At 39.9% G+C, this 5,325-nt stretch overlaps 1 long non-coding RNA gene across 1 annotated transcript; it reads left to right on the top strand.

Moving 5' to 3' along the window:
• The first annotated feature begins 466 nt into the window (after positions 1–466).
• On the top strand, positions 467–3,764 carry LOC126045444 (uncharacterized). The gene is made up of 3 exons (XR_007508083.1): positions 467–523; positions 938–1,016; positions 1,107–3,764. It is a non-coding gene; the product is annotated as an uncharacterized LOC126045444 (long non-coding RNA).
• Positions 3,765–5,325: the final 1,561 nt, after the last annotated feature.

Genomic DNA, 5,325 nt, shown 5'->3' with positions numbered 1-5,325 from the left:
AGACCTTACAAGTCTGCTGATAAGCAAGCTAATAAGCTTTCTCCTTTCTAGCTACCGGAGAATTCAAATGGAGCGGGTTGAGAGGGAAATACAGAACTACTCGCTTTCACTTGCAAATCACCTGTAAAGAACATGACAGTTTAAGGCCCCACTAGTCTGCAATAGGTGGCTGGCGGATGGACTGCAACATGGAAGTGGACTTCTAATGGATTCAGCTGGGCTATGCAGTTTCAACAGTTGACTTCTGGAATAAAGTCCTGCAAGGCCAATATCTGCTAACAGGGGCATGAAGATGGTTTTATTGACAAATCCTGAAAACACTTATAACTGGGTGGAATGTTACTAGCAGTGGTAATCCAGTTGGTGACACTTGTCTAAGGAATAACTTCTTAAAATGGTTAAATGAAAATGTGATTCACCTGCAAATATTTTTGCCCTGATTATAGCTTCAAGACTGAAGAGGAGTAGCAGTTACCCATAAATTTATCCTCTTAATGTGAGGTGCTTCAAAAGAGACATACAGGTAAGAGAATTTCTTGGTGTCATTGTTTCAAGGAAAATCAAACAGTAAATAAGCTGGTTCAACAGCTGCAGGGATAGAAAAGTTTTAGGTGAGCAGTAGCTTTCTAGGGCAGGACTTGAAGGGACCCTTCTTTATCCTGTAAAACAGCAGTATAAAAGAGCTAGACTGCTGTGTTACATGGTCTCAGATCAGATCTCTGATTTGATCTCAGACATGGACTATGGTTGTATAGAATGGCTTTCTGCTAACAGATTTAGCATGGAGTTTTAGGTGGAAATTTTTTTGTGTGCTATTAATTCTTCCTAAGCATGGGTTCAAATGAGACCTATTTTTTCAATAATTTCTCATCCATTTTAAACATTATGAGAATTATCAAAACCATTGTTAAAATGTCTATAAATTGTTTTGTTGCAGAATGCTGCAGAAACACTATTTCAAATCTTTAATTTAAAACAAATTGCTAAAATGGCCATGGGAAATCTCGCAAAACCAGGTACTATCATGATTTTTTCTTAGAAGAGCATTTGTCTTTGTAAAAAATACTGTTTCCATGTAGCAAATTCCTTGTCTTTTTAAATTTCAGATAATTCTAAGACACTACCAAGAAAAATCGGAGACAAATCATCATTGCTACAAAGGAAGATCTCTTTCACAGGGCAGTGAATAAAAGAAAATCTACTAATATAATTGATTTTTAACTTTCAAAAAGCCTTTGACCTTACTGCCCACAAGAGGCTACTAAGGAGATCAGTGCTGTGATCCAACTTCTGCTTTCCTCCATAGCATTCTTTATTCATGTGATGCCCCATTAACATTAAGGGACATAGCAGTCTGCCCACATGAAAGAAATTGCATTCAGTTCCTACACAGAGACTGATAGGGTAATATATGACAAAGTGACACTGAGACCTGAAATAGTGTTCCTTGCTCTAAATGTTTCCTTGTTTTCTGTTACTTGCTTGACTTTCTTTTGAGGTTATAAGCTCTTGGAGCAGAGACCATTCTCCACAATGCTTACCTGTAGACTGAGCAACTTAGCCCATTGTGCTTTACAGACATGTATGAAATGAGGTAGGGGTGTAACTGTCTGCAGAATTGGGGCTTATTCGTGCATTACATCCTGGCACAGTCCCTGCTGCCCTAGAGTTCTGGGTCCCATAACCGTAGAAATTGTAAGTCCTAAAGGATCTCTCATAGAGAACAAAGTGATATTTAATTAAACTAAGAGGACAAGTTAAAATTAATGCAACCCTTTTTCTTAGCTCTTTTTACAATAGCGTATAATTAGTCCACAGAACTTGCTATCTCAAGATACTGCCAAACCCCAGTGTTGGGGGCAGTGTCAGGAAGGATTTGTTTAGGGAAGGGCACAGCTTACAGAGGGAATGGAGTATCTTCTCGCCCATCTAAGAACTGCCCAAGTGCAGTCTGAAAAGATGCCTGTTTCATTCTCTATAATATACAAGCTAAATTGAGGCATTGCCTATAAGGGTATCATCCCTTCCAGCTCCAGGTAGCAGTGATGAACTCATCAATGTAAAATTTACTGTCATTGGAAAGATTACTCCTTCCTATAGTCTAAATTTTTCTCTGTTCAGGATTAAAAACTTAGGAAATAAAACAAGCGACTTGATGGTAGCCAGAATTTTTCATGCTCAAAGGAAAAGTTCTTCTGAAACCTGATAGGTTGCTGACTTACATTATAAGGACTCTGTCAGATATTTTAAAAGTGTTTTATCTTATCTTGGATAAAGTTTGTGCCAGCGTCTGTAATTTCAGCTCAGGACAACACAGGCATAAATGCAGATACAGGCATCTCCTGGCATATACTCAGATAACTGGCACCTGTGCAGTAAGTGTGACATGCTCCAGATACCTCAGATTTATATTCAGTTGAAGTGCAGTTGATCTGTGTGTGCGTGCTGGCCAGTTATCAGGACAGCCATCATTTGATCTGCATATCCAGTCAGGTTGATAGCTGTCCAGATATCCCAGACATGAAGCCGAATTCCCTTTTTTCTGTTTGAACAAAATTTAGGGAGTGAGAGCAAGAAAGGACACGCATGGGAAGAATTAAGATATGTAAGTGAATACCCAGCTTTTTCTTACAGAAAGGATTGCTCTTCCACTAACCACTACAGTGCTGTTTGTTTGTCTCTGTGTGCCTCCCCAGCTCCTGGGACATGGCATGAGGAAATGGCAAGGGCAGAGCAGAGCAGCACTTCTAGTTCCAAGCCTTTCTTCACCCAGCACCGCAGCCTTCTTCCAGTGGCATCTGAGGCACAAGTGGGATTATGGCAGAAGTGTCTGGGTAGGAATAGGGTAGGGGGAGCACAGTGGTGAAAATGCTTGGAATTAGCAAGGCAGCTTCTCCCTGCTTGCAGCTCTGGTGTAGCCATTGCCTCCTGGCAGTATACCTCCCAGCGCTGCCCCCAGCATTTCTTTCTCCCCTGCTGCCATAAGCCCTATGTGTCAATGCTACACAGGTTGAAAATAGCCACATAAATAATTCACAAATTGTTGGGAGTGCATGCAAGGCCAAGAATGTGCCTTCACGAGGGGGAAGAGGAAAAACTTTAAAAACTGCCAGTCTAATGATTATGAATTGTCTAATCTTTTCTCAGCCTCTGTTTTACAGCTTTACATATACAGCTTATTATTACTTATAACAGAAATGACCAAATGCTTGCTAAGTATTATCCAGTCCATAGAAAAGAAACCGTCACTCTTCAGAAGAATTTATAATTTTTGAAGTTCCAGTTTTACAGGTTTGCACATGTCCCTGCACATGGCTGGAAACTTACAGACTCTAACTAATAACTTTACACATGAGCAGTCCCAGGAAACTCAATGCGTCCACTCGTGCATAAGTGTTTTACAGAAACAAGATCCAATTGTTCTGGAAATCCATATATTTTGTATATTTATAATTTGTTCTGTCTGAGCCATTGTCTCATGTCTGTTGTGATGAAACTCTCATTTATTTTTGAGTGGAAACAAGCTAGGTTTTGCTCCCAAATCCTTCCAAATGTTTTGTTTCCAAATGCTTCTTTATGCTTATTTGTCTTTCTAGGTGTCATCCTGACATCTGTACTCCGGAAAATATAACCTTCTCAGCCTGAAACACTGTTCTTGTAGCTATAAGATTTTATAATAGCATGATATTTATCTCTGTCCATTAAATAGCACACGATTACTTAAAGTTTTTACAAGTTCTTGAATATCATAGGAGAGTCCTGAGTCTCAGTTTAAAGTCTTAAATGCTTGTTGCTCATATGTGTGTGGAGCTTTACACCGTGTTCTGAAAATCTATAGTAACATCTCACTCACAGTAACAAGATACAATAAAATAACCTAGGAGTGGTATTTTGCCTGTAGTTCTTGATGCCTTGGCTTTTGGTTGTTCTAAAAATTGCAAAGGGAGATTTCAGCCTATATGTTATGTAAGCAATAGAGATTAAACATAGTTAAAATTTAATTCAAGCCATGATGAAGTGGTTGAAGGAGGAAGAAAGGCCCAATTTCCTCATAGTGACACTTCAAAGAGAAGTCTTAGTCATGTCAATCTGGATGCTCCAGTTCCAGAAAGGGTAGGAATCCTACATGTGTATGTAATCAGTCTTCTGCCTACAGAGCGTTCAGGGCTTTCACAGCAGCACTGCAGTTGCACGGCTCCTCCTAAACCTAAGGAGGATTGTGGGACTTCATTCACCATTTGTGAAAACCATGTTCTGTAAGCTGTCATGAGGCTCATTGTGCAGAGTCAATTTCTCTGGTTAGTCTTGATCCCTACAGTCATTTCATAACAATGTAAGGCTGTCTTTATATTTTACGTATAGTTTGCTGCCTCACCATGTTGTCCTGAGTGCGTTTTGGACTGCTCAGCCAGCTACTTGTGCACCAAGTATGCCAGGTATTTTTTTCAGTTTGCTGACACAGACATTGTTCCTGCTGAGCCTTATATGATTATTAACCAACACTTCATTTTCCTTTAAGGATTACAAAACCCATTTGGTAAAAGGGAACTTCTTGGCAACCGTCCAGGATCTATGTGTTATTGTAATACAAACTGTCTTTAAAAGCAGTATTTCATCCACTTTCATCCATTTCCATTTTCACATCTTTCATTGTAGTTGTATGCACTTGAAATGTTCTTCCTTAGTTTGTTTCAATGAGAGTCTGTGGCAAGACGTTAACTGCCTGCAAGATTCCGTGGTCTTAGGACATGTGAGCCCTCAAGTCTACATAACACACAGCATGTCAGGCTCCATTTTCAAACACCTGCATCATCACGCAATCTATGAACAGCTCTTAAACACAATTAAATATCTTGAATAATTGCTGAGTCAAAGACTCACGTCCCCTTGTTTTGGCAGGTTGCTTTGTCAATATTGTGTTGGTGTCCAGAGTGTTTCTCTGACTTCTACAAAGTGGTCAGTGTTCAGCGAACACCAGCCTGAGGTGTCAAAAGGGGAACAGGACAATCACAGACATCAGGGAGTCCTGTCACATTCTACACTGGAAATGAATTGTGATTATGATTTTCTCTTGGCCTTAGACAGCAATGGAGATGTGGGAATGGAACCCTTGCATGTCAACTGCAAGATGTGATGCTATTTTACACTTGGGAAAATACATGGCATATGCTTAGAAGTGCTTATACACAGAGCTACCTAGCCAGATGTCAAAGCAATGAGTAATAAGGAGAGTCAGCAAGTTACTAATCAGCTATTAATTGTGTGCTTCAGTACTCAGCTTCTGCTGAAAACCAGTTTTCCACGGGCCACAATTTGAGGGTGGAA

This window comes from Accipiter gentilis, chromosome 14, assembly GCF_929443795.1.
Source record: "Accipiter gentilis chromosome 14, bAccGen1.1, whole genome shotgun sequence".
Classification (NCBI taxonomy): domain Eukaryota; kingdom Metazoa; phylum Chordata; class Aves; order Accipitriformes; family Accipitridae; genus Astur; species Astur gentilis.
This window is presented reverse-complemented; position numbering and strand designations above follow the sequence as displayed.